A 23,518-nucleotide genomic window follows, 5' to 3' on the forward strand; every position below is an offset into this window, starting at 1 on the left:
AAGTTATATTTTTTAAAATAAACACAAGTGAACAGTGCAGTTTTAAAAAATCAGTGGGAACACAGTCCTCCGGCTTCCGCCTCAGAGGATACACAAGTCAAAAGTCCAGTCAGCTTGTGATTCGCGTGTTTTATAGTCTCTGTGGGTGGGCGTGGCCTCGCGGTGGGCGTGGCTACCGCCTTGGGCGTTCCCTGAGTCAGCGCTGATCGCTGTGTCAGGTGTGGTCGGGGAGGGCTGTGAGAGCGCGTTTCGGGTCGGCGCTTCCAAGCAGGTGAGCTCTAAGTTATATTTTTTAAAATAAACACAAGTGAACAGTGCAGTTTTAAAAAATCAGTGGGAACACAGTCCTCCGGCTTCCGCCTCAGAGGATACACAAGTCAGAAGTCCAGTCAGCTTGTGATTCGCGTGTTTTATAGTCTCTGTGGGTGGGCGTGGCCTCGCGGTGGGCGTGGCTACCGCCTTGGGCGTTCCCTGAGTCAGCGCTGATCGCTGTGTCAGGTGTGGTCGGGGAGGGCTGTGAGAGCGCGTTTCGGGTCGGCGCTTCTAAGCAGGTGAGCTCTAAGTTATATTTTTTTAAAATAAACACAAGTGAACAGTGCAGTTTTAAAAAATCAGTGGGAACACAGTCCTCCGGCTTCCGCCTCAGAGGATACACAGAAGAAACACGGGCATGCACAGAAGCAACAGGTGGGGAGTAAGCAACACGGAAGGGAAGTAAATGGAGGTACATGGAGTGGGGGGAACAAATGGAGGATAGAAAGTATAATGTGGAGCTGGAGTGAAGAAGCACATGGGCGAGAAAGCATCGCAGGTGGAACAAGCATGCAAAGGCATCACGGGGTGTAGGGGAAAGCACATGGGAAAAGAAAGAGCAACATGAGTGCAGCAGAAGAGAGAAGTACATAAGCAAGACAGCAGGAAAACACATGCACTCTAGTGGAGTGTTTAAACATAAATAAAAAGTCGGTGCCTGAATTGTGAGCAATGGAAGGACACAAGCAATACACCCATGCATAACATAACATAGCAGTTCACATCAGAGCCTCCTCCTCTCTTCTTCCATTCAACAAGAAGCTGAAGACCTGGCTTTTAATTTTAATTGCTACCTGAAAGCTGGCCACATAAGGAACTCTGCAGCAGGTGCTTTTACATCATATGTTATTGCTAAACACAGCACCCCACCTGAGGTCAGTGCCCCCCCTCCAGGTCAACACCTGGACAATCAGAGATTTGCACATACCTGTAGCCAGTGGACTTGATAGTGAAACTGCAGAATAGATAGATAACTTATTTTGCACTTATCTGCCCTTACTGGTGCTTGTTCTCTTCCACCTGTCATGTCTTTTAGGACAGTCTCATCGACGTATACCCCATTTTACATACATCATCCCATCCACACGACTATCCTGTACCTGACATACATAAACATGTCCCCAGGCACAGCAGATTTATTCTGTATAAGGGTCAAAACTTTTTTTTCATCCTTGCCCAACAGCCAGCTGTGCATGATTACACTTGTTTAGAAAAGCATAGGTGATTGTTTTCAATTCATTTAGAATTGTTTTCAAAACATCCACTGTTGTTTAAAAACATATTGATTCTAGAAAAAACCCTGGAGTGACCACTTTAGTATAAAAGACCCTCACTCCCCCATACAAATTAGAGGAGAATTCCTAACAAGCTGAAACGGGGGTCCTGCATGCCGAATCTTCGACACGCAGTGGTTTAACATCCCTTGCGGGGTATCATCCTCCGAGAAGAGACGGTGTCCTTCATTCCAAACCATCAGGTGAGGGGGCTGATTCATCCCTAAGGGTTTCTTGGCTACAGATACACATAGCAATACGCATATACACCTACACATCCAGGTTAGGCTAGGTACATTTAGGCAAATTACTTAGGGCGTGCATTGTAGGAATATGCAAGAGCTACTGTTTTTATCTGAACTGTTTCTGTTCATCTTATTAGCACTATGGTAGAAATGTATCTACTTTTTACTATATTGGTACTTGCAATTTCTTTCGTAAGCTTTTGTCTCCCGATTGTTGCAGCAAATATGTTTTGACACTAGATTGACGCTTGACAAATAAATACTTATTGCAAACATTCCAATTGTCAGTCAAGAATGCTTTATTCGACAACTTGATGCCATAAAAGTGATCATATCATACAACAATACATTTCCTTGACACATTTTCAATTGTCATTCTATGTGTTTTTCTGAAAATAAGCAAGCACGAGTGACTGAACGAAGAAAACTGTACTGTTTTCCACGATCCCTGAGAAATCAGGGCTGTCATGTTCAGTGGTTGCCAGAAACTTTTTACACTACTCTAGATTACAGGGGGATGGTAGTAGCACTGTAGAGCTAGCTGGTCTAACGGCTTACATATCCTGTGGGTGTGTTTGGAGTCAGGCTTACATATCCTGTGGGGGTGTCTGGAGTCTGTTTGTACACCAATCCCTCCGTTTAGGTCATCCAGAACGCGCAGGTCCTGGGGACTCCTAGGAACTACACGACACACCCAAGTGTGTAGCAGGCCTTAAGTCTTATAAGCCATCCTTGCCTGGGAGCCGACACAGGCGGGGTAAGGTTTAGTCTTACCTTCTAGTGGTCACATGACTGGGTTGGGCCAACCCTAGCTTCAATAACTCTGTCCACCCCTTGCTCAATTCTGCCACAATTTTTCAATGGTGTAGCAAGGATGGTGATGCCTTCTTCCTTGAGATCAACTTGACAGCGATCATTCCCCGACATGGCAAGCCGAGTTTCCCATCCTCACCCGAGGTCTGCTTGCATCTTCTTCAACTCCAGATTTGCTACCAGGGGACAAAGATTAGGCAACACCAGCATACATCATCCAGGCCATTAAGTCACTCCTTTCCTTTAACTTGCTGCACATGCAACCAGTGCAATGAACATATCTATGGATTTCAGGATGACCTGGCTATCTTGTACTGCATTTGTCTCTATTTTTCCACATTTCTGCATCCTACTGCTCAGATGGTTTTGTCTGGATTGAAACTTGTGACCTGCTGACCACTGCAATTCAGTTTAAATGTTCTATTCCCTACACCAACCCACATTCTCATGTGAGCTGAAATTTCAGATTCCACAGGCTCATTTAGACCCTATGCTTTGAGTCCAGACTTGGGTCATGTTCAGCATCCTCTTTGGTCAGGGTAAGTTACACCCAGGTATGCCAGAAATAGGTGCAAAAATATTTTTCAACCGTTTAAGCAGTACTGTGCATAGTGGGACCCAGGTGCAAATGGCACTTGCCCCTGTTTTGTCCACTAGGCGGAGGGGAGAAACAATAGCAGGGTACTCATGGGGTTGTAATGGTGTACCCACCAGAAAAGTGCTTAGAGACCAGAATGTTGCACACTAGAGAACAGTATACACCAGAGGTAATTACTGTGTCAGAATGTTGCAGGCAGGAAAGCGAGGTGATTAGAAGGAAAAATGGGACAGATGGGAATGTGAGGATTACTGGATGGAGAAAGGAGGACTCGGAATTGCAGTGTTTACAAGAGGAGAATGTGGTACAAGGAAATGGTGCACTATGGTTAGACTGGATTATGCCCGCTACTTCTTGGTACTTTTTTAAGGAAACTATGCTACAAAAACTATCTTCCACCTTTTTCAAAGTGTTTCGAGGAGGGTGAACCCCCAACACCACTGGGAAGGGTAAGGCTTGCCTGGCACATCACAAGCTACTGTACAATTCATAAGGAACCCCTGAATTTTCATCCAGTTTTTGTGACATTTTTGCTGTAAACTGTAGTATTTAGCCCTGTTTTCAAAATGTTCTCTGGAGCATGAATGCCTTTAAAACCCCAGAGAGGGAGTCGCGCTCGCCTGCCTCACTCGCTCAATCCTCTTTGAGGTTGGTATCTGAACCCCACCTGTTTCAAAGCTCACCAGCCTCCACTGTACATGGTGTCTGGGTTTCCTTTGTATATGTCGCCAAACCTGTCTAGGTATCCCGCAGGCCCTCCTGCTCCATAAGAACATTATTTTCATGCATTTATAGGATGATTATAACCTTCCACATATTTCAAAGTGCATTAAAGATATGAAGTGTTTGATTTTACATACCAAGCTAATAGATCTATTGCTGTGGTGGCCTCTCAAATAGAGCACAGAATGCAGTGCAACAACCACACATGGAGGAGGCAGCAGGAAGGACGTACATGCTGGTCTGTCGCCGTTCTAATGCCACGCCCTGGCATTAGAAGAGCAGGAAAACTGTCCACATTTCACACCGGGTACTAAGTGACTTAAGTTTCAGCTGAATCTTACATGCAGTGTGCATCTAAAGGTCAGAGATATGGGACAGCAAGAGCTGCTAAAAGAAGCACTTTTTCCATGGCTTAGTGTGAGCCAGTGGTGTGCTGGAAGGCTTGGAGTGTGATTAGGCAAGCTTGCAGATCCTTGTCTCTTCTTCTCATTGGCTGATCCTTCAGCTGGTCAATGACAGGAGGGGGAGGGGCCTGGCAGAGCCACAGACCACGAGACAGCCATTGGTGCCAGCAGTAGCGGCTCGGTCGGAACGGGGGTGGTAGGGCGGGGGATTAAAATACATTTTTTAATGAACTTACCTTGTCCTCTGTGCCGCTGCACGCCTCTCCTCCATCTGCTGGATGGACGCAGTCTTCCGGACTCTCCCAGCCAATCAAAACGCTGCATGAGCAGCGTCGTGATTGGTATGAGCATCCTGTTTGGACGCTCAGGCAGTGCATGGATAGGCTGGGCATGTTCTCCCTGGGGCTGTGCAACACAGCCCACTGGAGAACATGCCAAGTGTGCATGGCGGTTTGACCGGCCTAGAGGGCCGGCTAAACTGTCATGTGCACTTAGAGGAGTGCAAACCACTCCTCCCCTGCTCTGGCGTCACTGAGCCAGCCCTGCCACGACTCCCGCATAGAAAAAGAAAATGATGATAACGTCATGTTATTATTATTTTCTTTTTGCACTGCGGAAATAGCAGTGAGGCGACGCTCCCCCGCCTTAGCGGAGAAGCTGCCACTGGCTGCAAGTGGTGAAACATAAAATGATGGGGCCATCTCCAGAATGTGAGGAGGAACCTGAGTCACCCACATCACACAGATATCCATTGACTTTGGGTTTAATGGGGGCCCACCCTGCGTCCCAGGGGCAGCAGGGGCCTACATTACACCCATGATTCAGCCATGCCAAATACCACGCATTACCTGTTAGATTAACACATTTTAGTGCTGGTGTCTGCATCAACGCACTGAAAATACTGCCTCACACATTATAAGCAAGCTAGGTCTTATGTGGTGTCCGTATGACCGCACTAAAAATGCTGGGTCATACAGCATCAGCAAGCTAGCTCCTATGTGCAATGAGGCACTGTATACGACTAAGTCTCGGGGGTGGTGGGTCAATTCACAGCAGCCTGTGCAGTTTGAGCCGGTGGGGGGTGTAAATGAAAGATGCGTTGCTAAGGAGATCTAAGCCTGGGCCTGGACGTAGTTTACAAACAAAATTGCAACTATAACTTTATTTCAACTGCGCGATCATCCAGTGCTGTTCATATTCCGGTCCCCTTCGGGGAGGCGTGTTCTGGGGGGCCCCCTCCGGGACAGGCATGTCCCTGGCCTGAGAGCTCTGAAATGGATTCGAAGCATGGGGGGCCCTCTGCATGTACGTTGCAGGGGAGCAGCCCCCTTAAGTTTTGTTATGCCACTAGGTGCAGCCTGTGTCCAGAGAACAGAGAGCTGCGAGTAAGTGTTTTCCTGCTGCTGAGTGTACCCGTGACCTGGCCAGGGCCGGACTGGGCACCGAAACCAGCCCTGGCAAACTGCTCGGCCGGGTCCCCTCGGGGTGGAGGGGGTGTGCAGCCGAGCTGTTTGCTTGAGCCGGTTTCACCAATTTTGTTACAGGGGGCCGATATTGCAGGCCCCCGGTAACAAAAACGGCCCCCCCAGAGGGTCAAAACCGGCTGCCACCCGCCCGTTGCCTGCTACGGCCAGTCCGGACCTGGCATCCGACCCAAGGGAGGCCAGTCCAGAGCCCCCGTCGGCAACCGAGACGGGGCCTGAGAGGAAGACAGTCCCTGGCTGCTCCTGAGACTGGAGAAGCAGGCAGACAGCGAGTGGGGCTCAGGCTGTACAGATTGGGATCTAACGCCTTAGCCCTGGTCAGTCAAGCACAGAGGCCGATTAATTTTAAACACCCCACCCACAGCATTTTTTATAGGAAAAACCATACCCCGTAACAACTGCTTTGTGAAAGTAAGGCATAGATAAAAAGTAAGGCTCCCTGTTTTCCATTTTTACGGATTTTTACAGATAAATACAGACAGAAAACTATGTGTTTTCTGTCTGCATTTATTTTTAAAAGTGGATAAATACAGAAAATTGTGTTTCTTTCAAGTGACTCTCCGTGCTGTCTTTCATGAATTATAGGCAAGCAGCTGAGCAGATGGACAGCATGGGAAATTAAAAAACAGGATGACATTTCTTTAAATAACAGCATATGTCAACATACATTTATAGTATAATGCTAGTATTTACCAGTGGATGTAATGTTTTGTAATATTTGGCAGTTTAAATAGCTAAAACACGACAGACATCAAAGTATGATTGCGCGCCTATCAGTTAAATAGATATGGAAATGTACAGTTTTACAACTTCATTTATACGCAAAACACAATAAATATGGATAAATACAGATAAAATGGCCCAAAAATAAATACAGATAAATACAGACGAAAATGGCCAAATCATAAATAAATACCATAAAACCAGGAACCCTAATAAGAAGGCAATATGAGGGCACTTATCTTATGTTGTTGGACCTGAATGAATCAGTTAGCGATGTTGTCATGGGTGAGCTTAGAGAAAAATCAAATTGTGGTTTTGCATTATACAAGTAATGCAATTTTCATATTTACGGCAGCATTATAATTTATACAACCATATGAGTATGACTTTTGATAAATATTTGCATAAGGGCTGATGAGACGATCAATACGAAATTCTTTTTTAACACTCCAATTTCTTTTCAACTTAGCAACCTGCTTCTCGAGTGCATGGTTTTACACTTGAGGAAGTGTCACTTATTTGGCAGTAGAATGTCACTCATGAGTACACTGAAACCATGGAAATGTCACACATACGCAGTGACAAAACTTGTCAGCTATGCTGATTGCTGCCAGCACATCCCTGCTCCTGGTATCAGTCTCCATCCAAGTACCCTGCCTTCGGATCTCCAAGGCCTCCATTACTCCCCCCCCCCCCTTCCAAGGGCGTAACAAAGGTTCGCGCAGCCCCCGCGGTGCGGTGGGGCCCCTAGGGTTTATTATTTTGGAGGAGGCCCCCTCACCCTCCAAGTCATCCTATTGTATGCCTTGCAGAGTGCGTGCAATGGCATGGAATAAGAAATAGTTAAACGCTTGGGAAAGCCACTCTGCTTTACCGAGCAGGCCCCTGCAGGGTAGGGGGGCCCAACCATTCAGGGGGCCCCCATTAATCCCATTCTGTAGGAGGGGCATCATTTTGCGTTACGCCACTGCCCCCTTGTTGTGGTGCTCAGCCTCCTCAGCGCCCAGGAAGCAGAGAGCTTGCAGCAGGTCTTCAGTTTGACCTGCAATTTCCTCTCCTTGTCACTCAAACCTGCAGCACTCCTTGGCCTTCCACCAGTGCAGGGCATGAACTGGTAGAAAACCATAACTGCAGGTAATAACTCAATGCCATCGCCATGCGGTAGGTCGGGAGGAGGGGGGTGGTGGAGCAAGAGCAGTGATTGTGAATGCTCTTTGGGTACCTGTGTGTGTGTGTGTGTGTGACTGAGTGGTAGTGTGAATGAGGGTGTTCATGCGGGTTTACGCACCAACCAACCTACTCACGCCGCACTCACTACCACTGATATATTGTAAGCGCGTTATAGACGAAGAAATTGTCGCAGAAAAAATTAATTTGAGAGGATATTAAGGCTATTTGTTTAGTTGGAGGGCCAGTCTATGTTAACTGAAAACAAAACAAAAATTGCTTGATAGATTAATTTTAAGGTTATAGTGCAAAACGTTAAAAGCACCAAAATAGGGCAATTCAAGTATTTCTTATTATGACATCACACTGGACTGAAAAGATTAAATCACATATGGTATGCATCTGCTGTGGAGTGTGTTTGGTGTAGGTGTGTAGCACACAGAGTCAGCAAACACAGCCAAAGAGTTTGGGATGCGGAACATGTTGTTTGCATGTAGTGCAGCGCCACGTGCGCCAGTTAGTTGAAGAAACACTAACCACTGGTTTGTAGCTGTTGCCCAAGCTTGGTGCATGTGCGTCCCTTTAAATGCAGCGACCACAACCCATAATGTCCTGAATATGTGTGGCAAATGTGCATACAACATACACTGAGTGCCCTGTGGCCATGCACCACATTTACACTTAAAATACACCAAACACATTCTACAGGCTTCAGCTGCAGACCTAAAGTGGCATGTGTACAGCTCATGTACAGTAAACAAGCCTTGCAACAGTGGGATGAATAACATGTTTGGTGCCTCTATGTCAGCCTGCTCCAACAAGTAGATCGTGAGCTACTGGTCGCTCTCCAGCTACCTGTAGATAGCTTTCCTGTGTGCTGCCAAGTCTGCAAAATTAGAAGGTTTTGCTTGATTTAAGTAATTTATGTACACCAAAAATTAAAAACATGTAATCAAGATGAAAATGTGTGTAATTTACGGCCTCATATCTGATTTTTGGAGAAAAATTGCTTAATTTCCAAAATATATTTCAAAATGATGCGGTGCTGTGGAGACCTGTTACTGACATTATTACTTGGTGCCAGGGGCATTGCAGCTGTGGCTGATGTATATTACCCACCTAGAGGCATTTCGAACAGATCAAGTTTTTCTTAACATCACTGCTGACAGCTTTGCCGGATGCACTGAGGTGATCACTGCCAATAATCTTGCACATGGTGGCCACTAGTAAAACGCTGTCTGATGTGATGACTGTTGCAATACTCATAATATTAGTAGTTCGGGATAATTTCCAGTGAACACAAGTAGCTCTTATAATAGAAAAGGTTGGAGTCCCCTGCTCTATGTGGTACCCACTCCAACCATCTCCTGTATGCACAAGAGGCAAGACGCTGTATTTTCCTTCGAGATTTGCCAAGCATTGCCACAGTGTTCAGACAGTGTACTTAAACTCACACAGAAATTATTGCATTGATCCCCCTTCAGACGCCTACACTTTCAAACCAGGCCTTTACAGTTTTGGCTGATTGTCTGTGGAACTCTTTCCCCTAGAGAATTTGGAACACCTAACCACATATTGACTTCTGTAATACCTAGCTCTTCATGCTGTGAACAACTCTTCCATTTGTTCATCTTCCTGGACCGTCTTGTCTTCAGCACCAAAAGACTATGGCCCAAATTTACTAAGACTTTGCAACATTCCAATATGATGCTAAGTGAGGAAACTATCTTTCCAGCTTAAAAGACATTTTGTGGTGAAAAGTAGGGGTGTGCGAAGATATCCACTCCTCCTGCGGACTTTGCAGAGTTTTGCCTACTCAGCATGAAGTTCCTCAAAACTCTATGTGAAGTGACCAATGCTGAGTTTTTTCTCTCATGCGGCTCGCCAACGTTAATTTGCCGACCGCGCGCAAGAAAAATCGTGTGCTATACCTCCTCCTGGCGAGATTTCTCAATGTGGGAAGTCGCAGCAGGTCACGACCACTCGTGTTGAGAAATCTGCCGCTCGCGTTGAGGAAGCTGCCGTTCGAGTAGAATATCTACTCGAGCAGCAGAAAGAAACAGCGCCCTGATTTTACAGTCTGGGACAAACTTCCGGCACTGAAAATCAGTGCGAGCAGAACGACTTACCACACACTTCTGCACTTTGCAGAGTTCTGTGGAGCAGATTTCTTCAAACTCCGCCCAGGCCTTCTGAAAAGGTGCAGATCAGCATGAATACTCATAGGTTTTAATGCAAGGCCCAATCTACCGAAGACCTGATTTAGAGTTTGGTGGACGGGTTACTCCATATCTTGTCCACTGTATTACTGTGCCTTTGGAAATAACGTGTGACAGAGTAACCTGTCTACCGAACTCTGAATCAGGCCCTATGACAGCCGGACCTGGCTTTGCCTCACAAACAAACGCTTCTGAAACAGGCATTAACAAGGCAAAATATTTGAATTTCTCAAAACATAGCAAGTGTGCTGAAGTGCACAGCACATATCCAATTCATGGGATCCTTCTGAGCGTGTCTGCACTTAGTAATTTTCACTGGGAGAGAGTAGGAGAAATACATCAGGATGGACTTTGGGACTGTGAGAAGACCAATTCAGATGCCAGTGTAAAGAACACTATCACATCAGCACATACACACAGCTGCACAAAGAACATGCACATTGGTAGAGTTGTACGGTGAGGCGCAAAATGGGTATATGGCAAATAAACCTTCAGCCATAAGACATGAAGCAATAATAGAGTAGCTGCTAAAGCTCACAGACGAGTGTGTGCAGTTAAACCTTTTTATCATGTAAATCAATGCCTATTATCGGTGACATGTCAGAATATTGAAACCATGAAACTCTATTTGTCGATATCTACCTTAGCCTCTCCTCCATAATAAAAACCAACTACATATTTTACTCCAAACGTCCCTCCAAATGGAAAAGCATTTTTCTCCACCACCTCCCCATCACTAAATCATGTAAAATCCCATATGGTTTTAAATTTTCCACCTCCCCTTCCCCTGCTTTCTCCGGCGAAATAGACATCTCCATTTTCAAATCCAGTAACATCCTCATCTAAGCTTCAGAAAATCACCTCACCATCTTGGAACAACATTTCAGCACCTTATCCGACCTACTATCCATCCCACCTCCTAACACTTCACCCTCCCAACAGATTGACGCCCTCTCACCCTCCCCTTCCTTGTCCCCAACCCCTCACCCTACTGGCCCTTCTACTGCGTATGATGCCTCTCAATCCCAATCCTCCAACTACCCCCCTCGCTAGCAACACTCCCTCATCCGGACACCTCAGCAGCATGCCCAGTCCCCCAAACCCTTTCACTCTCTAATAACATCCCTCCACCCACCACTAGGCACACCCCCTACCTCACTTCCTCCTTCCAGCACCCTCCTCCCGATATTCCTATTATTCAACGGTCCATATCAATTTCACCTTCTCCAAACTGCCTTGCCCCCCCTTATCCAGGACGTTATCTCCCCTCCCTCCCCTCAAGACCCCTTACCATCTCAGTACACCGATTATGATTCTACGCACTCCCTCTCTGACTACACGGACCTCCCTTCGTCCACCAACCTGAGAACGCCTCTTCACCCCTGCCCGACCCCCCAACCCACACACTCCACAAACTGCTCTCCCCGGACAACTTGGATCCTACTCTTCTCCCTACCACCTTCCCTCCCTCCGTCCCTTTCACTTCTTTAACACAGACTCTCTCTAACATCGAAAGTTATCTCCTTACCCTGTCGTCCGAACTCTCTCAACTCAGGAAAGATTTTAACTCCCTCTCCTCTGAAATCCTCCTAAACCGCATAATCTCCCCAAGCCCTGACTCACTAAACACCTCCAACCTTCAACAGTGGAGAACCTTCCCCCACTGCAACTGTTCCCACAGGCCCCCGTGCCTTGAGCCATCTCTCCCCTTCAGACCTCCTCGACCTTTGTAATTCTTACCTCCCTAATTATCCAATTAACCCTCCCAACCTCCACCTCCCTAACTATCCAATTGACCCTCCCACTCCCCACTTTACCATTCCCGTGATCCTGGGGACGAGCAGAATCCCTTCCTCCCCCGTCTCCCCTAGAATCCCAACACAACTTACTGCTATCCAATCATGCCCTCCCCCCATAAACAACCCGAAACCCCTCACATGCATGCTGGTTAACTGCCGCTCAACTGTCCGGCATGCGACTGAAATAGCTGAAACAATCCTCAGTGAAGACATTGATATTGCCTTCCTTACGGAAACTTGGCTCAATGTCCATTCTACATCTATCCTTGACATTCTCTCCCCCCGGATACTCCATACTCAGAAAAGATAGACTAGATAGAACTGGAGGTGGTCTAGCCATTATCTTTAAAAATGAACTTCAACTCTCGCTTGTTAAGTACTCTGACCCTACCACCTTTGAATACCTCCGAGCAGAACTCAAAATCCAGGACGCCCCTCCTATCCGCCTACACAATCCCTTCCCTTCGCAGAGGAACTCTCCGACCTCCTCACCCAATTCTCACTTTCCAACTCTAAAAATCTATTCCTCGGAGACTTCAACCTCCACTGGAATGATATCAAAGACCCTGCCGTTACACTCCTCACAAATCTTCTGGAGATTAGTGACCTTAAACAAATTTGTCACTCTCCAACTCACACCAAGGAGGCTACTCTTGCTGCCATCATCACTAATAATGATTTGGCCTCCCTTTCCAACATCATCCCCATCGACTGGTCCGACCATCACCTCATCCTCTTCACGATCACCACAACGCCCCCCCCCCTCGCCCAAGCATCAAACACAAGAAATTGACCAGAAACCTTCATCTTATCCCCCCGACGAACTAGAAACGAAACTCAAGACCCAATTCCTGCTCACTCCCCTCTCCCAAAATGCTAATGCCCTCACCGAACACTATAATAAATCAATCACAGAGGTCTTAGACCAAGTGGCCCCTCCCAAACTAAAAACCCAAACAAACATACCTTCAAAATCCTGGTTCAACTCTGATCTCAACAACGAAAGACGTCCTCTTAGACAGTCTGAAAGAACCTGGAGGCAACACCTGTCCCCCTCCCATCTAGCCCTCCTCCGATCTGCTAGGTCCAACTACAAAAAACACATCCTCAAAGAAAAGACCTCCTTCTTCCGCACACAACTTGATAAAGCCAAAAATATACCTAGAGAATTATTCAGCATCATCAAAAGCCAAACATCCCCTGCCCCCCAAAAGCTGATGGCCTCAAATGAGAAATGCAAAGAAATTGCTAAATTCTTCTCTGACAAAATCACCAAAATAGATCAATCCTTCCTCTTAAATCCCCTCTCTCCCAACCCACTATTTTCTTATGACAGTTCTCCTGAATCCCCATCCCCAACAAATCCCGCCCCCCCGGTCCCTTCCGATCTCTCATCTGTTACCTTCCCACCTGAATCCAACCCTTTTCTACACCAGCAGCAAAAAACAATGCCCCCTGGCATAATTTTCACCCTGTCACCTAACACGAAGTCTATAACATCACTAAGCTAAAACCATCCTCTCACACCAAAGACCCACTGCCCTCTAACCTTGTCCAAGACCTAAAACATATCATTGCCCCATACTGGACCACCATTATAAACTCCTCCCTGGCCACGGGGTGTGTTTCCTCATCCCTCCAACTGGGTCAAATCACACCCATCCCCAAAAATCCCAATGCAGATCCCAATGACCCAAATAACCTCTGACCTATCTCTAACCTCCCTCTTCTCTCCAAAGCCCTTGAAAAATGCGCCCTGCTCCAACTGAATAATCACATCAACACTTTCGACCTCTTTGACTCTGGCTTCAGAAAATGATGCAGTACAGAATCTGCCATGCTCAATATTGTTGACGACATACATCACTCACTCGACAATAGCGAGTCTTGCCTACTCATTCTCCTCGACCTATCCGGTGCTTTTGACACAGTTAACAACACTGCCTTACTTAACACTCTTAAAGTGTGCTTTGGCCTCAATGGCCAGGTCCTCAATTGGTTCACCTCCTTTCTCCAACACAACACAACAAATCAAAATAGAGAACTGCCTTTCCAACCCCACTCCAATCTCCCTCGGTGTGCCCCAGGGATCCATTCTCTCTCCCGCTCTCTTCAACCTCTTCATGGAACCCCTCACCCTCATTCTCAAACAAGCAGGAATCAATTACCACCTCTATGCCGACGACACTCAACTTTACTATAAGATTAAATCCCACTCTGATGTCCTACACCTCAATGACACCTTGTCCAAGATCCAATCATGGTTCCACCACAATCATCTGAAACCCAACCCTAAAAAAAGCAAAATCATTCTCTTCTCCCCTAAAAACAACCCACTCTTCATTCAGGTCTGGATATCCGACCTTAATGCTCTCAACTGCTCTTTCACCACTTCCAACTCAGTTAAATCTCTAGGCATCACCATTGATAATAGCCTTGCCCTTACCTCCCACATAAAAACCTCAACCAAAGGAGCACTCTTCACTCTCCATCATCTCAAGAAAATTAAACCCTTCATCCCGGCTGATGACTCCAAACGTGTTGTCCAATCGCTGGTCTTGTCGAGAATTGACTATGGTAACACTATCCTCGCTGGAATACCTAAAGTCCACCTTGCACCACTCAAATCTGTGCTCAACCTAGCTGCTAGACTGATCTCTGACTACAAACGTTTCGACCACATCTCCCCTGCCCTTAAAACCCTTAAATGGCTACCCATTGAAGGCAGATCTACCTATAAGATTGCATGTATGAGTGGAGAAGTGTGGCTCAATGATTAGAGCGGCAGACCCTGATGCAGAGGTCTAGCCCGTGACCAGGGTTCAATTCCCTGCCTCGGCGCGTCTTGGGCTCAAAAATTCCACGGACCTGATAATTCTCGCCTCGGTGCCATTCCAATCATTGAGACCCACTCTGCAACTCTGGGCAATAGCTTGCTTAATCTCCACAACGGCCCCCACAACGCTAAGGATGCCTGGCCTCCACCTTGGGGGTGCCCAGGAGTGGACGCCTCACAGGGAAAGCCAGGATGGGTTCCACAGCGGTATTCGTACAAGCGCCTTGAGACCCTTGCGGGTGAGTAGTGCGCTATACAAGTATCAATTTACATTTACATGTATCACACACAAAGCCCTTCACCAAAACACCCCAAGTTACCTCTCTGACAAACTCCACAAAGCAGGCTGCCCCCGACCGATGAGGAGCATCCACGCCATCATTCTTATCTCTCCTCTGTTAAAGAAGAAATGCACACAAGCTCGCTCCTTCTCCGGAAACGCTCCTTCCATCTGGAACTCCCTGCCTAAAGACCTACGCTGTAACCCATTTTACTTCAACTTAAAAAAGAGACCTCAAATTGTACATCCTCAACAAACATTGGGGTCCATAATACCTACCTCTGACACTGTCTCCCATTCTGCACCCCCATCAGGCTCCCCTCTATTGCCCTCCAATTCTCTCCCCTCCCTATTCTCCCTCCTAACTCCCCCCTCACGCTACTCTTTCCCCTCCCCCTAACCTCCCTCCCTGCCGCCATTGTTACTTATGACATCTAGCCTTACGCACAGCCTCCCACTGATCTCCTTTTCCCCTAACTCCTACTCTCTCTGTCCCCTCCTTTATCTTTTCTTTTTCACTTTCACCCAATCCACCTTAGCCTAATTACTCTATACCCACTTGAGCTTAATATAGTTCCTTTGTAAATAGCATTCGTATTTATCTGCTTTTGTTTTGTTATATTGGTTCCATTGCAATGTTTTTGATCAAATGTTTTGAGTACCGTACCTCCTCACACTCCTGTAAAGCGCTCCGATACCCCTGGGTCTAGCCAGCGCTATATAAAACCTTTAAAATAAATAAATAAATAAATAAATAAATAAATAAATATTGTGTTAAAAATGTTATGCAAAAATATCAAAGCTAGAAAACTGACAAACACAAACATAGCCACGTATAATCATAATCAGCACATTAGATGCTGCATGTATTTCTGATAGACATACTGCGGAAACTATACTCCCTGCTAAATAAATGTAATATTACATTAAATTTGTAACTAATGTGATCTGAATCAAATTTGCAGTGTGCAGGTATCTCTTTAAATACCAGTGGTGAAATCAGATTTGGACTGTACTGTACATTTATAGAGGCTTTGGGATATGACTTATCAAATGAGTAAACTCAGGCACATTTATAGAGAAGGAAACAGGAAACATCAAACTTCTGCAAAAGTAGAAGAGTAAAGCCTGAATATTTTAGTAGGTCTGAGTTAGAGATCAGCGCCAATGATAAACATGTTCTTTCCTTTAAAAGACATGTTTGTGCCAATGAACAGGGAGAACATGTTGAAGTTGATAAAGGACGACTTCCTTGTTTTCCTGAAGACTAAGGAATAGCAAATGGAAAATATGATGAAAACCAATACAGATAAACATGAAGAAGAAAATAATAAAGATAAAGAAAAAATATAAAGATAACAATAAAGAACAATATAAAATAAGCATTGGCAAAGACAATAGGTTGCACCTTTATAAGGTAAGCATTGATGTTTTGGCTTAGCCAATCCTTGTTCGTAAACCACTGTTAAGTAAATTAAAACAAAATATTTTTAAACAATACTGGAGGAAAACTAAACACATACTTAAAAGGTATCTTGAAACTGAACATTGAATTCAATATTCTCAAACTTTACAAACGGCATTTTTTATTTTTCAAATACTTTTCATGTAGGAAACTCTGAATAGAACTTCAAAAGCCTGTTGCATGTGATGCAGCATAAAAATGATCAGGGTCAGAATGATTTGCATATGGCCATGTCTGAACTGGGGTGGTGGAGGGCGCTAAAGAATGTTGATGGATTAAACCCAGATCAGTTGACTGGGGGTGAGTGTTTGATTTGCTCAAACGCTCTGTCCATTATCCCCTTTGGTATCGCTTTGTTCGCCCTAAGTTGGCAGGGTATGCCCAGACGTGGGTCCCTTGCTCACTTTGCCACTGGATTCAAGATAGCCTGACTGATGAGGGTTATGAACCCAAAACCGGTCCCCGGTCACTGTTTTGACGGTCTGGTGGCGATAACCCCTTAGCCTTATTGACAAGGCGGCATTAAACCACTTAACGTGGCTTAACGCCGCCTTGCAAATAATGCCCCTATTCATGCAGCACTTAGCGTGAAAGGGGCGTGCAATGGATGTTGCAGTGGGCGTTCCGCCAACACCCATTGCTTTTTGATGCTGCCCCCTATTTTAAAGGCTGGCGTAAATATGGGGCAGCTCCAGAAATAAGACCATGGAAAACCTGGTCTTAAACTGGGGCAATGAGGAGAAATGATTAATTTCTCCTCGTTTTTGCTGTTTATGTGTGTGCTGCATTCTGCAGCACACATAGAAACAGCAAATAGCCACTAGTGATTTTTACTATGCAGGAAGGTGTGCCTTCCTGCACATAAACAATCATTAAATAATGACGAATTGCAGCTTCTATATGTGCTGCACATATAGAAGTTAGAATTCACCATTAATGATTGTTCATGTGTAGGAAGGGACACCTTCCTGCACATGAGCAATCATTCCATGCAATACAGGCACCCTTGCACCATGGTGCAAGGGTGCTTGCATTGGTGCCAGGCAGCTAAATTTAGCACCAGTGCTAGGGAAAGCGTATTATTGTAAATACGGCGCATCCCTGCATTTTCAGAATGTCGGAGCCTGGCATTACCAATTAAGGCATAACACTGTGCTCTGCCATTCTGTTGTAAATATGCCCCCATGTTCCAATATCAGGGTTGGCTCAACACCCTTGATTCTGGGCAAATCATTTATTCTCTCCCTGCCTATAAAATAAAATAAAAATCTTAGTTTCTGTAATCTACTCTGGTGCACACATAAAGTGCTCTTACTCCTTTGGGCCAAGTTCGCTCTATATAAAAAAAAAAACACACCAGAAATCAACCTGCATCATGTTCGTCATTCAAAGGAATGATAAACATGCAGGCAGGAGAGGCCCACGAAACAACCAGTATGCGGCTGTGCTGCCAGGAGCCTGACATTCTTTTCTGCTTACAAAATCCATGTTTTTCCAAAACTTTTATACCCTGTCAAAAGTATTCTATTGTTTTTTTCCTAGGTCAAACTGAGACTTTTCTTTCTTTTCACTGGGTGTAAATCATAATCCATTTATCCTAATTTTTGCAACCATTTATAAACTACAGCAAAACATGGTTTGGGGGCCATGCAGTGAGTACACAAACATTTTATTGCATGTTGTGAATAGCGGCTCAGAGATTGGACAAGGCAAAAAATCACTTTTGAGTGCACAGCATTTTACTAATAAAGTCTACTGCCAATCAGAGCCAGCTTTAGGGCAGTGCGACTGATGCGGCCGCACAGGACACTGACCGCAGGGGGGGGGCGCTTTGTTTAGTAATAACTTATGATTGGAGAGATGAGGGGGACTTTTGCCCAATGGTAGTGAGAAAATCCGAGGAGGCGGTCATATTTTGAGGGGGTGCAAAAAAGGATTTTTGCACTGGGCGTCAACAGCCCTAAAGCCGGCCCTGCTGCCAATTAAGTATGCCAGAACATATTTACTGTCACATTGACCACTGTTGCACTGTTTTTTAGGAGCAGAGTTTAAATAAAAATGAATGTTTAAGATGACTGTCAGATTTCGGTCCTTTCCCTAACCTTCTGTGACAATCCTATCTGTTTCCTCCTACTAACTCCCTAATTTATGGGATACAATGCTAGTTTTTAGGTCTCGCCTGACCCAGCGCATGCGCTGGTCTGGTGAGACTTATTGAGAGGGCTCCAAAAATTGCTACCAGGCCACCCTAGAGCTACAGTGCATGTGCGTGGGCGCGCGCGCCATGCTTTACCGCAATTACTTTCACTTTCGCGGCCGCAGGGCATCTTTGATGTTTGATCGTGATCGCGATCACTTTAACTTTCGCGGCCGCTTGGCATAGCCAATAGGTCTCGCTTTTGGGACCTTATAAGTATTTAGTTATGCAACTGTTGCTTGGCTAAACACTTATAAGGTCCCAAAGGCGAGACCTATTGGCTATGCCAATGCTTGTTCCATTTCCAGCCATGGGGATAAGTACGAGACATCATTTTGTTTGTGCTTCATTGGTAGAGTCTTGGCTTACAATGACATCTGTGTCGGAATAGTTTTGGTGTGATAGGTAATTGCGCATGTGCATGGAGTGAAGGAAAGATGGCTAAGAGGTAGAATTATTTTTGACGTATGTTTACGATCTCTAGGTGAGTAGAGCAGCCTATCTGGAAAGACTTTGGTGTCATTATTGGGTTTGGAAAGATAGACAGAGCGGAGAGTATTACTTTCAGCGAACAGTAAGTGAGTTTTCAATTGGGGAACAGCCAAGACTCAACCGCCTTCAGGAATTCTTGTTCATCATGAATAGTCCTTCCCTTTTTTTTTTAACCACGTGGCATAACCAATGTGGCGAGGTGCTGTACTCTACAAATCACAAGGATAGAGAGTACCTTGAGCACCACGTCAGGGTTAAATTGAGGCATGATGCCCGATGGGAGTAGGTAACCATCAGTGAATCCTACATTATGTGGACTGCCACATGACCGCTGGTTTTGAAAAGACTTTTTCAATTAATTTTCTAATTTCTTTTGAGCCCATTATAAAGCAGAAGCAACACCCATAGGTCCTGAGGAAGGCTGCTACATCTCTTTCTGAGCAATTTACGCTGAAACATGTCGACCTAAAAATATTGCTTGATTCAGAAGCAGGTTATATATTGTTTTCCTGCATGATTCCTGTTTTTAATCCTGACCCAGGGACGCACTAATAAGGTTTTCTAGTATATCCTGTAGCTAGTTTTAATCATCACAGCTCTCATTAGATCAGTTCTTGCTCTGCACCCCTCATCACACTTATCTCATTCAGAAGGTAATTAGTATACCTCTGTTTTTTACAAAACATCCCTGAGCTCCCCCCTCTCAGAGAGGGGGGTTGCAGCCCACATCGTGACTAGGTTTCATGGTGAGAGAAGGTTACCCAATGATGAAGCATGCCACCATTGGTGGGTGAGGGAAACCGTCCTGAAAAAGGAATACTCCATCTCTACTAGGTCACCTCTTTTCTCCTTTCCTCTCCTTTCTTGTCTTACTTGTAAACCCAGGAGTTCTTTGTTGTAGTTAAATGTATGAGTAGGGAATTCAACTACTGCAGGTCTCAAAATCTCCTCTGGTTTTCTTGTTGTGAATTAGTCCTTCTCTTTGTCAGCTGTCTGTACCACAGGAAGTGCCAAAACATTTTAAGGAGGCCTTGAATACCGTTTAACTATCCCTTCTCTCCGCTGCCATTGACGCATCAGTCTACGGGCCTGGCGGCTCCCTCTTTTGAAGCGCTTAGAGACCAGTTGGTGATTTAGCGCTATACAAAAGTAAGTTAACATAGCTTAACATAACATGTTTGCTTGAAGGGCAGGATGGTCAAGAGGTCGGCCAACTTTGAACACAGGGACCTCTTTGTACACCAATGGACGAGGGCTCCATTGGAACTTTTGGCAGACTTCAACACCACCAATCAAAAGAACACTTAAGTTGGCTAATATCCTATAAGAATAGACGCACCATGTCACATTTTCCATGTAATTATAAATACATTTTCCACGCTTAAATTTTGTATGGTTTTAGAATTTCGTGACTGATAATTTACTCCCGTTCAGTTCAGTCTCAAAAAATTAATCAGATATTTATAGCTTCCAATTTATTAATTTAACAATAAATTCCACAGTATTTTGATCCCAGTATCTAGTCAGACTTGCACAGAGTATGTATTTAACAAATAGATTTCAAGTAGCTGATACTCACAATGGTGAGAAGGTGACGCCCCCACTCCTGTTTACAAATACAAAGCCAGAGACCAGGCCTAGTGCACAGAAGGGGGATTGGTAGTGTTTCCTTTCGTAAGGCAGGAAATCCATGCTGAACATGACGGAGAATGCTGTGTCAAAGAGAACAACTGTCAGACGAGCTCTTTTATAAAGAATACTTCTGTGTGACAAGATAACTAAGCACCAGTGGAAGGACATTATTGGAGAGCAACATTTTCTACCAATGGTTAATTAGCTCAACATGCACTTCATATAAGAACAAAATTATTCAGTGGACAGAGACATCCCTCCATGCATCAACAGTTCATAGAAGTTCTTATAAGCAACATTGTATCTTGGGTGAGCAATATTTGCTTCCGTATGCTCCCTGAATATCAAAGCTGGAATATCGAGGTAGACCAATATCGAGGACAAAATATCGAATCCAAAATATCGAAAGGTGAGGAAGGATAGATTTCATTACAAGACAGGAGGCTACATTATGGATTAATCTTTTAATGCAGATCACAAGCAGCCGCACTACATCACAAAGAAAAAACAGTTCTAGAATGCAGTGAGCACAAGCTATAAATGGCATGAGGGGCAAACAGACTGCCTCTTTTAAATGCGGCTCGCAAGCAGATAAGTAACATCTCTTCTTGCTTAGTTTTAGACAAATGTAATGATTGATATGCCTTTGTACTGTACTTTTGATTTCTATCATAATTGTACTGCTCATTTCTATCACAATTGTTTTCTCTTAGCGCTTTTGTCTCATAGCTTGTTTCCTCGCATTTGTGGGTGATCCCGGGTTTTCTTTACCCCCCTCACCCCTTCACAACGACTTCCTATTAAGGTTGTTGTCACCTTACCCGCTCCTCCCTACCCCCTCCCTTAGGAAATACCTTTTCGCGACTTCGCTTTCTCGAAGGGAGGACGAACTCCCTTCCCTCATATCCACCGGCATCGGCCTCCCGCCGCCATCCCGGTTTTGTTTCTTATGGCATATTGTTTCTGGCCCAGGTTTAATCCCCAAGCTTTACTTAAAGGTATTTTACAATTTCTTCCGACGCACTCGCTCCGTCCTCGTGAACGCGTCTTCCCCTCAAAGAAAAGCACCTTAGCAACGGTGTCGTCACGCCACCCCTCCCCTACTTCCTTTCCTCTAATCGCTTCTCCGGTAGCAGCTGAGCTCGAGCGAAGCTTTCAGTTACTTCGCTGTCATCAGCTGCTGCCGGAGATCATTCTGCTTTAGTTTAAAAAATAAAAAAAAAAGGGGATACTACTTTCAGCCTACAGAGGCTAATGCCACTATTATAAGTTTACCCTGACCGCCTAAAAAAAAAAAAAAAGAGAGAGATCAACCACTTTAAGCAAATTAATTATTTATTTCCACATCATTTCAAGGCCAACCATAACACGGCCTTTCCAATATGTCAGAATTTGATTCAGACGAGGCTACTGCCATCTCTCCCATTCATGACAATGACTCATTTAAACTTTTCCTCCAGAAAGAAATGAGATCCTGTATGCTTTCTACTCTTAAAGAAGTGATGTCTTCTAAGAGATCTCTCTCCCTTGTCCACGGTGATCTCCCCGATGAGGTCAGTACTCACCGTAAAAGAAGCAAAAAAATCAAAGAATTGTGATCACCCTTCTGACTGCACTATGGGAGGTCGTAGCACCTCAATTGATTTGGGAGGTCCTAGCGCCTCACTGTTGATGGGAGGCCATTGCGCCTCAAATGATAATGGTGTCCCTCGCGGCACAAATATGATGGGTGTCCCCAGCGGCACAAATATGATGGGTGTCCCTCGCGGCACAAATTCTAATACTACTCAGATTGATGCAGTCTCTGACTCTGAGGAGGAGGAAGAAAGTTTTACAAACCCTTATGATGAATTCGTACTGGACCTAGATGGCCAAGACCTCGAATTCAACAACCCCGTTGATCTCGACGCCCCTTCTTCCTCAAAAAACGTTATCCTCAACCCCCTAGGAGAGGAAATGTTCTCCCCCCTCAATATCTCCCAACCCAATAGCTCAAAATGGTTCCATCAGGAATATGTTTCTAAATTTATTACAAGGTGTTTAAGAAACTCTCTCGAAAGAGCGACTAGAAACACTCTGAAATCTGAGTGTCCAAGACCCTCCATCCAAGATAAGGTTTCGCAAACCCCTAACCTTGACCCTGACCTGATCAAATTCCTATTTAAACTGGGGAAGGGCCCTAGAAAAGGTCTAGAGAGAGCTCTTAAAGGTTGTCAGGACCGCCTACTTGACATCCTCGGCCCACTCACAAGGATTCTAGACCTAGCCGAATAATCACACATTTCCAACACCCCCCTTAATGTCAACCTCATTCGAGGCTGGAGCCAAAGAGCCGTTCTACTCCTCGGCAATGCCAATTCTAGCCTCAACATCGAAAGAAGGAGAACCATCCTCACCAAGATCAACCCGATACTGGGTGATTTTGCCGAAAAAGAACCCTCCAATAACCCTAAGGGCCTCCTCTTCGGAGAGGACATGATTAAATCAATAGGCAATAAAACGTCACAACCTTTACTGCCCTCGATAGGACTCAAGCAAACATGAAACGAGTATTCAACACCAACCTTTTTGGACAGGCTGGAAGAAGAGGCCGCTCTTCTGGCCGTGGCAACCAACGGCCCTTCTCAACTTTCAGAGGTACTGCTAGAGGCTTCTACCTATCCAACCAGAAATTCTATCCGCAACGAGGCAGAGGTCCACGAAACAGAGGCTACAGATCCCGTGGAAATCCAAACATCTCCAACCTTCAAAGAAAGTCCTCCTCTTCTTTCCTCTTCTTCCCAAGTAGGGGGCAGACTATAAAATACTTTTACCACATATGGGAATCTCTAACTCAAGACCCATGGGTTCTCGAA

At 45.2% G+C, this 23,518-nt stretch overlaps 1 protein-coding gene across 6 annotated transcripts in view; it reads right to left on the reverse strand.

Annotated features, from left to right (window-relative positions):
- Positions 1–23,518, reverse strand: part of LOC146796628 (uncharacterized) — a 142,201-nt gene that overhangs the window by 103,306 nt on the left and 15,377 nt on the right. For 3 of the 6 annotated variants that reach the window (XM_085629290.1, XM_085629291.1, XM_085629289.1), the window contains exon 2: positions 15,545–15,604. The exons of the other annotated variants lie outside the window; for them this stretch is intronic. The gene's annotated coding sequence lies outside the window, so the exon portion shown is untranslated. The remainder of the gene's footprint in view (positions 1–15,544; positions 15,605–23,518) is intronic. 6 annotated transcript variants of the gene reach the window in all.

Source organism: Triturus cristatus, chromosome 10 (assembly GCF_964204655.1).
Source record: "Triturus cristatus chromosome 10, aTriCri1.1, whole genome shotgun sequence".
In the NCBI taxonomy this organism is placed as follows: domain Eukaryota; kingdom Metazoa; phylum Chordata; class Amphibia; order Caudata; family Salamandridae; genus Triturus; species Triturus cristatus.